This window comes from Anguilla anguilla, chromosome 12 (genome assembly GCF_013347855.1).
Source record: "Anguilla anguilla isolate fAngAng1 chromosome 12, fAngAng1.pri, whole genome shotgun sequence".
Lineage (NCBI taxonomy): Eukaryota > Metazoa > Chordata > Actinopteri > Anguilliformes > Anguillidae > Anguilla > Anguilla anguilla.
Window position 1 is genome coordinate 18,957,034 of NC_049212.1, and position 13,894 is coordinate 18,970,927.

A 13,894-nucleotide genomic window follows, 5' to 3' on the forward strand; every position below is an offset into this window, starting at 1 on the left:
AGGACTAAATTAATCCAGGAAGATTTTGCATAAACCATTAATTAAATGTTTAAGGTGACAAAGTGGAATTGTTTGAATCCTGGCCACAGTTTAGCATAAGCATAATTGTGCATAAGGAATGGCAAGGCCGAGTAGCAGCAACCTACTATCAAACACAGATCTTGCTGCCCAGGTTTTATCCGATTGAGGCTGTCTATACTCCAACCTTCTAAATTTAGCTTTTTAAAGTGACACATTTTGGGGATTTGTTTTAACAACCTAAAAAACATCTGACACAAAACAAACTTTTTTTGTTTTTGTTTTTACAAGATATGTATTTATGCAAGCAAATAAACACTTGGTTTATTAAGAGTATCTTTGTTGTCAGGGATGATTGTCAGCCTCCAATAAATCAGACCCATATAAAGATGTTATTTGGTAAACAAAGCTAACTGCTAAAACTTTCATATCTCTCATTTAAACACGTATAAAGAATATCTCCAGGACTGATTTTAATCATTTGAAGAATACTCTACTTTGTTCAAGCTTTTCCTTTAATTTGTCACTCTCTCTCTCTCTCTCTTTATATATATATATATATATATATAAACAATCTAGCTATCCATCCATCAGCAGTGGAATTAGAATGATGATTAAATGTAGATTTTAAAGCATTGATAGACAAAATATACATGCAATAAAATATATTTTAAAATAAAAAATATAGTGTGCACATCTGAGAGGGTTTTTCTATTAACATTGCAGAGTAACTACAGCAGTGTAGGTGGTTCTTGTTACTTACTTTGTAAGTAATCTTTACATTCTTCAAACCATATCTAAAATATGCTCCTGGGGTTCAGACAGGAAGATGTATCACCTGGAAACACTGACTATTATATTTCATCAGATAATGGTATAAATAGGGGAAAGGACTTGTTTTTAAGGTGTGTTTTTAAGTCTTTTCCTTTCTTTTCTGTTGGGTTTCTTATGGCTGGAGAGGAATACATTAATGTATGCAACAGATTTCTCCCTGTTCACGCTCTCAGATGAGGGAAATTGGCACCTCCTTCATTTGAAGCCTGACGGTGATTTAAGTCCACCATTGAGGATTGTTGTCCTGGTAACACATACTACATAAATACGAACCAATAATGCAGAATTCCAGATTGAGCACATGCAAATGCAGTTCTACTACAGATGATCAGACATGCTGCATGTAATGGAACAGAAAGAAAATTGGTTGGCAACGTTGCTCATGCTGCTGGTGGCTGCTTTAACTGGAGCAAATGACCCGTTGTGTAAACTACTTGGGAAACCAGAATATCCCCACTTGTCAAAGGACGGCGATATCATCATTGGAGCAATTTTCTCATTCCATAGCAGCTGGATAGACAGGAATCTCTCCTACACACACACACCTCAACCTCTCCAGTGCACAAGGTAAGTTACACTCAAGAAGTAATGAACAGTTCCAGTGTGGAGGTGAAATGAACTGAAAGATTATAAGATTTTACTTTTTTTTTCATTTTATCTTAGATAATATCTAAAAGTTTTGTTTACAATTAAATGAAAGTAACTAATGTCTAACTTGTGTTTATCATGTTTAACCCAGTATAAATCTGAGATCATTCCAGTATGCTCAGTCGATGATCTTTGCCATTGAGGAGATCAACAATAGTACAGATTTGCTACCCGGCATATCTCTTGGCTACAAGATGTATGACTCCTGTGGCTCTTCTGCAACTGCTGGAAAGGCAGGACTCGCACTTACAAATGGATATCAGGATTCAGCCTCAGCTGCTCCCTGCTCGGAAAGAGCTGCAGTTCAGGCAATTATTGGAGAGACCACCTCTTCATCCTCCATCGCCATATCTACATCCATTGGACCATTTCACATTCCTTTGGTAGGCAAGTACAATCATTAAGCATCGCAAATAATAGTTTTACATTTGTTTAATTCTTTTATTAAAAAGTAAAATATTAATCAGCGCTGATACTGTACCACTGATACTGATACTGTATTGGCATAGCTGTTTCATAAAAGTGTTAGTTAAAGGTTTATCAATCTCTTTACAGATCAGCCACTTTGCTACGTGTGCATGTCTCAGTGACAAAACCAAATATCCATCATTTCTCAGAACCATTCCCAGTGATTATTACCAGAGCAGAGCACTGGCTCAGCTGGTGAAGCACTTTGGCTGGACCTGGGTTGGAGCAATTAGATCGGATGATGACTATGGATTCAATGGCATGACTGCATTTATCAAAGCTGCCCAACAACAGGGGGTCTGCATTGAGTATTCAGAGCCCGTTTTCAGAACCTATTCTAAAGATAAATTTTTGAGAGTTATAGAGATTATAAAGCAGTCCAGCTCTAAGGTGATTGTGGCATTCCTTACTCACATGGACATGGACGTACTGCTTCATGAACTAGCCCTCCACAATGTCACAGGCTACCAGTGGATTGGCAGTGAAGGCTGGATCTCAGACTCTGCCAAAGTGGAGGGTCACCATGTCCTCAGTGGAGCAATAGGCGTCTCGATTCCAAAAGCAAATGTTACAGGTTTAAAGGATGTCCTCTTGGATGTTCGACCACTGAATTCATCTGGCAGTGCTATTTTCACTGAGTTCTGGGAAACCCTGTTCAGTTGCAAATTTCCAAGCAGGAATACTTCAGAAAATGTCAAAGAGTGCACAGGTATAGAGGATTTGAGAGAAGTAGATAATATATACACTGATTTATCCCCAATGCAAATTTTTAATAATGTCTACAAGGGAGTCTATGCAGTGGCCCACACACTCCAAAAAATTTTGACCTGCAGCAATAATGCTCATCTGTCAAACAGAAATACATGTCTCAACAATGAACAACTGACACCAGTGAAGGTATGTACTGTTAAAAATGTATAATTTGATCAAATTACACTCATTACTATACTAACTGCATTTCATTATATTAATGTAAAATGTCTTCATGATCCTGCAATCAGCATACCTTGGATTTTACCTCATTTAAAAAATTTGACTGTCTGTTTTTGAGAGAATGTTGATCGTTCATAATTAATATTTGTTAAACCTGGGTGCTGCATCTACAGTTTCTACATCATTTGAAAAAAGTGCGTTTTAAAACCAAGGAGGGTGAAGAGGTTTATTTTGATGAGAATGGAGATCCACCTGCAAAATATGAGTTGGTTAACTGGCAGCAGAACAGCCAAGGCCAGATTGCGTTAGTGACTATTGGACTTTATGATGAATCTTTACCTATGGAGAAACACTTAACGCTGAGCAATGTGTCAATTTTGTGGGCACGAAACACGAAACAGGTGCGTTGAAAAATAAATAAAATAAATTTTAATTTCAATTTAAATTTAATTTTTGTTTTTCACATTTGTATTGTAAAAGATCAAAATACTAGGGATTTTCAAAACAAACAGAATAAAAAATACCCTTGCCTATTGAATTTTTTTAATGGTGTGGCTCAACATTTTTCTTAATGTCTTTGGGGAGTTTAATACCTCATTACCTCTCACCTGGAACAACTAAGCCCCTGGGGATATATCATAATCGGCCATTAGATGAAATAAAGGTGAAAAATGTTTGCTCCACTGGACACAGAACAGAAGGCTCACGTATGAATCTGTGGCCATGGCTAGAAAAGGAGCTACGCTATTCCTACAGTAGGGATGTTCTGTCCAGACTGCATTTGGTTTGGCTCATTTCAGCAAACAATAGTGTCTGCAGCTGAAACTTCACAGTGCCCCTTTTCCTGTGCACTGACTCTTCTTACTAAATGCACTTTTGCAGAATCTCACTGCAAAACAAGCTGTTGATAGAGGTTGCCAATACTTAAATTAACAGTTTATGGCTGATTTATTTAAAGAATTACTTTAAAAATGAATTTAGAATGAGCTTTTTTCCCTGTTTTGAAATAAAACATATTAATATGGTGTCATTTTTTATCTCTTCTGAAAAAATACAAAGAAATTTTCAAATTAATGTTAATTCATTTTCAAGGAAATTAGTTTTGACATTAAAACATAGTTCCTGAAAATTAAATGTGCTTCAACAAAATGCAATTGCATTTACATCTCATCTGTACTGCAGGTCCCTGTGTCAGTGTGCAGCGAGAGCTGTCCCCCAGGCACTCGGAAGGCTGTGCAAAAAGGAAAGCCTGTCTGCTGCTATGACTGTGTGCCCTGTGCTGAGGGAGAATTCAGCAATGCCACAGGTGATTATGTATTGCACAGCTTGTAAATGTGGTGAAACTGATTTAAAAATCCAGACAATGGCTTGGATTTGATCAACATTTTTAGTTAACTTATAAAATCCTCTGTTTTCCACAATGTTCTCTACAATATTAAAATTGATGTTTTCACAAAATCCATCACAATAATGATTAGTACCATCATATTTTTCCCTGCTAATGCTCACACTCTTTATTATCTTTTTAGATTCTATTGAGTGTGTGCAGTGCCATTCAGACTATTGGTCAAGTAAGAAGAGAGATGAGTGCATCTTGAAGGAAACAGAATATTTATCCTATCAGGAAATTATGGGAATATTGCTTGCATCAATCTCTTTACTTGGGACATGCACAACCAGTATTGTGGCGACCATTTTCTTCATATACAGACACACCCCCATTGTGAAAGCCAACAACTCAGAGCTGAGTTTCCTGCTGCTCTTTTCATTGAAACTGTGTTTCCTTTGCTCTCTTACCTTCATCGGCCGGCCCTCTGAGTGGTCCTGTATGCTGCGCCACACTGCGTTTGGGATCACCTTTGTCCTCTGCATCTCCTGTGTTCTGGGAAAAACAATAGTGGTGTTAATGGCCTTCAGGGCTACACTTCCAGGCAGTAATGTGATGAAGTGGTTTGGGCCTCTGCAGCAGAGACTGAGTGTTCTTGCTTTCACTCTCATACAGGTCCTTATTTGTGTGCTTTGGTTAAAAATATCCCCTCCATTCCCCAACAAGAACATGAAGCACTACAAAGAAAAGATCATTCTAGAATGTGATGTAGGATCAGCAGTGGGGTTCTGGGCTGTACTGGGTTATATTGGGCTCCTCTCTATATTGTGCTTTATTTTAGCTTTTTTGGCGCGTAAGCTGCCTGACAACTTCAATGAAGCCAAATTAATCACATTCAGCATGCTCATATTCTGTGCAGTCTGGATCACCTTTATACCAGCTTATGTCAGCTCACCTGGAAAGTTCACAGTAGCTGTGGAAATATTTGCTATTTTAGCTTCCAGTTTTGGAATGCTCTTCTGTATTTTCATACCAAAATGTTACATTATTTTATTAAAACCAGATAAAAACAACAAAAAGAACTTAATGGGCAAAATGCCATCAAAATCTCAGTGAAACTATATATATAATCACAGCTGTCTCTCACAGGTCATGAGTCTGACAACTAGAGCTTTCATAGGTTTTAATTAGATAGATAAGATAAGATATACTTTATTGAACCCCGTGGGGTAATTTGTCCTCTGCATTTGACCCATCCTAGTTACTTAGGAGCAGTGGGCAGCCACAGCGCCACAGCGCCCGGGGACCAGTGCCCGGGGACCAAGTCCAGTTCTGAGGCCAGTGCCTTGGTCAAGAGCAACTGCAGGAGCGCACCTAACATGTATGTCTTTTAGTGTGGGAGGAAACCGAAGTACCCGGAGTAAACCCACATGAACACCATGCAAACTCCGCACATAAGGCCCCAAGCCGAGATTCACACCCACGACCTTCTTGCTGTGAGGCGACAGTGCTAACCACTATGCCACCGTGTCCGCCCACAATTAACAATCTGTCGGCCTACTACTACAAAAAAACCTCATCTCTCGTTCACAGCTAGTGCTAATAGATTTTAAAAATAATATGCTATTACAGGTTGCACTATCTGTCAAATATCTGTATTTTCAAAAAGCATGGCAGGAAAATATTAATTTGAACCAATTTCACATTTTAAACAAACTTATTCATGAATATATCTGACGTGTGGCACTAATACAGTCCAAAAATAACTAAATTTAGTCAGGCAGTTGTTTACTTAAAATGCCACATATCAATGTCTTTCATCCTTATATAAAATAATGATTAAAATTTGATTAACTCATGTTCAGTGTGGTAAATAAACGGTAGTGATACTGTGCTCAGTAGTGCTGTTTCTGTACACCACATTTCACTCTGTTATGCCTTAACTGTGGTAAAGTTGATAGAAATGGAAAACTAATGCTAGCTAGCCAGCTCTACTAAAGAATAATTGCGTTCACAGTTGTAGCCTAGCTTCGCCTACAACATAATTTTTAAAAATGCATCCTGGGGTGGTTAGAGTAGGTGTGTCCATTCATTTGCATAAAGCATCATATATGTATTCTATTTCTAGCCTCAAATCTTTCAAAAAACATAATTTAGTGGACTGTTTAGGCTGAATATGAGAGTTTATGAACAGGCCATCATGTTTCTCAGGTTTGAAGAACATTGGGTCGAAACCAATGTAGCCAATCAGGTGCCAGCAGTGGTCCGTCACATTAAAAAGTAAACGGACAAATTTATGGAGAACAATCTCTTATAGGAGCCTCCGCAAGCCTATCCTACAGGTTCCATCCTCAGTCCAATGTTCAGATGGAATACATCAACCAGAACCTGGAGACCATCCTGAGGTACCACGCCACAGCCAGCCCTTCATCCTAGAGTTAGCTACTCACCTGGGCCGAGTACGCCCGTAGAACCCTCCAGAGCTCATCCACAAGGCTATCGCGAGTGCCAGTTTGGATTCTAGCCTCCCCTGTTTCCCGAGCTGGAGGAGGTGGTAAAGTACCCTCTACTTGAGCCTTTGTCCACCGCTGTGACCAGACATGGAGGCATGTAACACAAAGAAACCCTGGGTATGTTAAACGTCCTTCATAGCATACCTCCCTGCACCAAGGAAGTAACTGAACACATCTGACTAATTCCAAACGCTTGTGAAGCCATTTGTCCCAAACGTTATGGTGCACAGCAATGAGGGGTCTAAGTATAAAAAGTGTTGTAATTTCTACATGATGAAATTAAAATGTATGAAGACACCCGTAAATAAAAGTTGAGAATGTGTACTTGAACCTCATGTTAATTGTTCCATTACAAATTTGAAATTGTGGAGTACAGAACCAAATTAGAAAAAATATGCCTTTGTCCCAAACATTATGGAGCTCATTGTATGTGTACCTACACACACACACACACACACACACACACACACACACACACATATATATATATATCCTTCACCATTGGACTTAGAATGATGCCACTGAAATAAATGTAAACTTTAAAGCATTCATAGTCAAAATATACATGAAATAAAACTATAGTGAGCACATCTGAGAGGGTTTTTCTATCAATATTGCAGGGTAACTACAATAGTGTAGGTTGCTCTTCTCTGTATAAAGAAGAGTTACGTACTATGTCTCTGGTGAATACAGGAGAAACAAGGTCTTCTTCATGAGATTTTCGGACACACTCCTGTCCATACCTCCTCTCATGCCATGCCATGATTTTTGTAAGTGCATGCAATTAATCATTAAAATGAGGAAAAAATGCTGATTGAGTCCAGGTCTTTGTCTTATTTATATAGTCTAGCCAAAAGAAAGAATTGTTCATTCTATTTGTATAAAGAATCTTTGCATTCCTCATACCACATCTAAAATATGCTCCTGGGATTATTTTAGATATTAACATGTATCATCGCTGGTCTGAAAACACTGACTGTAATATTTAATCAGATAATTATACAAAATGGGGATGGGACTTAAAAGTGTGTATTTATGCATTTTCCTTTCTTTTATGTTGGTTTGCTTAAGGCTGGAGAGTAATACACGAATGTATGCAACATATTTCACCCTGTTAACATTCTCAGTTGAAGGAAATTGGCACCTCCTTCATTTGAAGCCTGGCGGTGATCTAAGTTCACCATTGAGGATTGTTGTCCTGGTAACACATACTACATAAATATGAACCAATAATGCAGAATTCCAGATTGAGCACATGCAAATGCAGTTCTACTACAGACGATCAGACATGCCGCATGTAATGGAACAGAAAGAAAATTGGTTGGCAACGTTGCTCATGCTGCTGGTGGCTGCTTTAACAGGAGCAAATGACCCGTTGTGTAAACTACTTGGGAAGCCAGAATATCCCCACTTATCAAAGGACGGTGATATCATCATTGGAGCAATTTTCTCATTTCATAGCAGCTGGATAGACAGGAATCTCTCCTACACACACACACCTCAGCCTCTCCAGTGCACAAGGTAAGTTACACTCATGAAGTAATGAACAGTTCCAGTGTGGAGCTGAAATAACTAAAAGATTATAATATTGAACATGTTTTTCATCTTATCTTAGATAACACCTAAACGTTTTGTTTACAATTAAATGAAACTAACTAATGAACAAGATCTGTCTATCATGTTTAACCCAGTATAAATATGAGAGCATTCCAGTATGCCCAGACAATGATCTTTGCCATTGAGGAGATCAACAACAGTACAGATTTGCTACCCGGCATATCTCTTGGCTACAAGATGTATGACTCCTGTGGCTCTTCTGCAACTGCTGGAAAGGCAGGACTTGCACTGGCAAATGGATATCAGGATTCAGCCTCAGCTGCTCCCTGCTCGGAAAGAGCTGCAGTTCAGGCAATTATTGGAGAGACCACCTCTTCATCCTCCATCGCCATATCTACATCCATTGGACCATTTCACATTCCTTTGGTAGGCAAGTACAATCATTCAGCATCACAAATAATAGTTTTACATTTGTTTAATTCTTTTATTAAAAAGTACAATATTAATCAGCGCTGATACTGTATCACTGATACTGATACTGTATTGGCATAGCTGTTTCATAAAAGTGTTAGTTAAAGGTTCATCAATCTCTTTACAGATCAGCCACTTTGCTACGTGTGCATGTCTCAGTGACAAAACCAAATATCCATCATTTCTCAGAACCATTCCCAGTGATCATTACCAGAGCAGAGCTCTGGCTCAGCTGGTGAAGCACTTTGGCTGGACCTGGGTTGGGGCAATTAGATCGGATGATGACTATGGATTCAATGGCATGACTGCATTTATCAAAGCTGCCAAACAACAGGGGGTCTGCGTTGAGTATTCAGAGCCCGTTTTCAGAACATATTCTAAAGAGAAACTTTTGAGAGTTATAGAGATTATAAAGCAGTCCAGCTCTAAGGTGATTGTGGCATTTCTTACTCACTTGGACATGGACGTACTGCTCCATGAACTAGCCCTCCACAATGTCACAGGCTACCAGTGGATTGGCAGTGAAGGCTGGATCTCTGATTCCTACATTGCCAAAGTGGAGGGTCACCATGTCCTCAGTGGAGCAATAGGAGTCTCAATTCCAAAAGCAAATGTTACAGGTTTAAAGGATGTCCTCTTGGATGTTCGACCACTGAATTCATCTGGCAGTGCTATTTTCACTGAGTTCTGGGAAACCCTGTTTAGCTGCAAATTTCCCAGCAGGAATACTTCAAAAAATGTCAAAGAGTGCACAGGTACAGAGGATTTGAGTGGGGTAGATAATATATACACTGATTTATCCCTAATGCAAATTTTTAATAATGTCTACAAGGGAGTGTATGCAGTGGCCCACACACTCCAAAATATTTTGACCTGCAGCAATAATGCTCATCTGTCCAACAGAAATATATGTCTCAACAATGAACTACTGACACCAGTGAAGGTATGTACTGTTAAAAATATATAATTTTATTAAATTACACTCATTACATTTTATTTTACTATACGAACTGCATTTCATTATGTTAATGTAAAATGTCTTCATGATCCTAAAATTGCACATACAATCAGCATACCTTTGATTTGACCTCATTTTAAAAATTTGACTTTTTGAGAGAATGTTGATCATTCATAATTAATATTTGTTAAATCTGGGTGCTGTATCTACAGTTTCTACAGCATTTGAAAAAAGTGCGTTTTAAAACCAAGGAGGGTGAAGAGGTTTATTTTGATGAGAATGGAGATCCACCTGCAAAGTATGAGTTGGTTAACTGGCAGGAGAACAGCCAAGGCCAGATTACGTTAGTGACTATTGGACTTTACGATGAATCTTTACCTATGGAGAAACACTTAACGCTGAGCAATGTGTCAATTGTGTGGGCACAAAACGCAGAACAGGTGCGTTGAAGAATAAATAATAAAAGAAATAAAAAATGTTGGTTTTCACATTTGTATTATAAAAGATCAAGATACTAGGAATTTTCAAAACAAACAGAATAAAAAATACCCTTGCCTATTGATTTTTTTTAATGGTGTGGCTCAACATTTTTCTTAATGCCTTTGGGGAGTTTAATACCTAATTACCTCTCACCTGGAACAACTAAGCACCTGAGAATATGTAATAATCAGCCATTAGATGAAATAAATGTGAAAAATGTTTGCTCCACTAGACACAGAACAGAAGGCTCATGTATGAATCTGTGGCCATGGCTAGAAAAGGAGCTACGCTATTCCTACAGTAGGGATGTTCTGTCCAGACTGCATTTGGTTTGGCTCATTTCAGCAAACAGTAGTGTCTGCAGCTGAAACTTCACAGTGCCCATTTTCCTGTGCACTGACTCTTCTTACTAAATGCACTGTTGCAGAATCTCGCTGAAAAACAAGCTGTTGATAAAAGTTACCAATGCTTAAAATAATAGTTTATACATGCTTTATTTAAAGAATTACTTTAAATATGAATTTATAATGAGCTTTTTTCCCTGTTTTGAAATAAAACATATTAATATGGTGTCATTTTTTATCTCTTTTTAAAAAATACAAAAAATTGTTAAAATGAATGTAAATTCATTTTCAAGAAAATAAGTTTTGACATGAAAACACATACTTCCTGAAAATTAAATATACTTCAAAATAATACAACTGAATTTACATTCCATCTGTACTGCAGGTCCCTGTGTCAGTGTGCAGCGAGAGCTGTCCCCCAGGCACTCGGAAGGCTGTGCAAAAAGGAAAGCCTGTCTGCTGCTATGACTGTGTGCCCTGTGCTGAGGGAGAATTCAGCAATGCCACAGGTGATTATGTATTGCACAGCTTGTTAATGTGGTGAAACTGATTTAAAAATCCAGACAATGGCATGGATTTGATCAACATTTTTAGTTAACTTATAAAAACCTCTGTTTTCCACAATGTTCTCTACAATATTAAAATTGATGTTTTCACAAAATCCATCACAAAATGATCAGTACTATCATATTTCTCCCTGCTAATGCTCACATTCTTTATTTTCTTTTTAGATTCTATTGAGTGTGTGCAGTGCCATTCAGACTATTGGTCAAGCAAGAAGAGAGATGAATGCATCTTGAAGGAAACAGAATATTTATCCTATCAGGAAATTATGGGAATATTGCTTGCATCAATCTCTTTACTTGGGACATGCACAACCAGTATTGTGGTGACCATTTTCTTCAGATACAGACACACCCCCATTGTAAAAGCCAACAACTCAGAGCTGAGCTTCCTGCTGCTCTTTTCATTGAAACTGTGTTTCCTTTGCTCTCTTACCTTCATCGGCCGGCCCTCTGAGTGGTCCTGTATGCTGCGCCACACTGCGTTTGGGATCACCTTTGTCCTCTGCATCTCTTGTGTTCTGGGGAAAACAATAGTGGTGTTAATGGCCTTCAGGGCTACACTTCCAGGCAGTAATGTGATGAAGTGGTTTGGGCCTCTGCAGCAGAGAATGAGTGTTCTTGCTTTCACCCTCATACAGGTCCTTATTTGTGTGCTTTGGTTAACAATATCCCCTCCTTTCCCCAACAAGAACATGAAGCACTACAAAGAAAAGATCATTCTGGAATGTGATGTAGGATCAGCAGTTGGGTTCTGGGCTGTGCTGGGTTATATTGGGCTTCTCTCTATATTGTGCTTTATTTTAGCTTTTCTGGCTCGTAAGCTGCCTGATAACTTCAATGAAGCCAAATTAATCACATTCAGCATGCTCATATTCTGTGCAGTCTGGATCACCTTTATACCAGCTTATGTCAGCTCACCTGGAAAGTTCACAGTAGCTGTGGAAATATTTGCTATTTTAGCTTCCAGTTTTGGAATGCTCTGCTGTATTTTCATACCAAAATGTTATATTATTTTATTAAAACCAGATAAAAACAACAAAAAGAACTTAATGGGTAAAGGGCCATCAAAATCTAAGTAAAACTGTATCTGCATCTCACAGGCCATGAGTCTGACAACTAGAGCTTTCATAGGTTTTAATTAACAATCTTTCACCAATAGCTGTTCAATTGCCCTCTAGTACTGGTTTTAGGAGGGAGGAGGATGCACATCAGCACATCAGATGAAACACTCTGTTGGTTTTCGTATGGCTGGATAGTAATACACTAATGTATGCACAGATTTCACGCTGTTCACGTTCTCAGTTGAGGGAAATTGGCACCTTCTTCATTTGAAGCCTGACGGTGAACTAAGTTCACCCCTGAGAATTGTTGTCCCGGTAACACACACTCCATAAATATGAACTAATAGTGCAGAACTGAGAACTGAGCTGCAGAGCAGTGAAGAATGATTTTGGAGAATGTTAAAGTTACAATCTCGAAGATCTCCATTTCGTTCTCTTTGGTGGTACCAATGGTGAGAAGCGGTAATTGCAGGTAGGTTTTTGGACCTCACTTCCCATAGATCCAACCGGATCCAACCAGCGTCGCCTGTGTGACGTCAGTCAGTTGGGACCTGTGCCACGCCAACTATAATACTTACTATTTACTGAATAAAAAATGGTTGCTATAAAAGTAACGTTATGTACATACTCATTCATTGTCTAACATTAGGCTAACTTAAGCTGTCTTTACACTGCCGAGCCGGGTTAAAATGATGTAGCACACCTGGGGTAGAATTAGTGATGATCAATTTCCACAGACGTTCTTTATCCACCTTTTGCTCGGTATGAACATCTTTACACTGCAGAGAAGAATCCGTGGGATTCGCTGTAGCTCATGCAATTATGTATCTCGTGCACAATAAACATTGTCTTTCTCGTGAATGATTGTTGTGCGATATTTTTGAAACAACTGCCTTGCAAAATGTTACCCCTCGTGTTTCTAGTTTTGCTAGCTAAACTATTTGAGAATAAAACTGAGCTTGGTGTTAAATTAGCAATCAGAGCAAGAAGAATAAAACAAAATCAAAGGAGGTTTAATGAAAAAAGAGCATCAAGGCTGAAGGAACATATGAGGAAGCATAATAAATGAATAACGCTAAACCATACTGCTGGATTTTTTTATTTTATTTTTTTCCGGCTTGACATCTTTACACAGAAATCAGACCTGGCTCTGCTCCACCTATACCCCGGGGTTAATGCTCTGTGTAAAGATTTACTTTATTTCGATCATTATAATAGATTGATGAACTTGATGCCAATGTAAATAACGGTAACGTTAAGGCCAGTTCAGATCAATGATTCGCAACGAGACAAAACGGTTTTAGAATGTTGCAGAGAAAATTACAGCGGTGTGAACTGGTTAGTTGCAGAGTGTCTGAAGCCGTAGCCTGGGGTCTCAAAAGACCCACCTTGTCAAATCGCCAAGTGCAGTTTTAGAACGCTTACAATCAGACGTCCTGGAATTTTGCAAGTTGCATCCAGTCTCGTTGCGAATCATTGATCTGAACTGGCCTTTATTTAGCTACATTGCAACGCTGCAACAAGGTAGCGTTGCATTCAAGAGCGTTTTTTTCTCATTGTTAGCTGACATTAGATTATGTTAATTACATTAGCTAACGCAATGTTGCCTGATATGAGAGATGGGTACTGTGCGCAACGTTGTCTAAACTAATGTTGCTTTTCTTGGCATCGTCCGGTAGCTAACGTTAGCTGTGCAAAAAGCTATGTAAATTAGTA

General features: G+C 38.6%; 2 pseudogenes; both read left to right on the top strand.

Moving 5' to 3' along the window:
- Positions 1-902: 902 nt before the first annotated feature.
- LOC118209368 lies at positions 903-5,117 on the top strand (annotated as a pseudogene).
- A 2,886-nt stretch (positions 5,118-8,003) lies between these two features.
- On the top strand, positions 8,004-12,638 carry LOC118209341 (annotated as a pseudogene).
- The last annotated feature ends 1,256 nt before the right edge of the window (positions 12,639-13,894 follow it).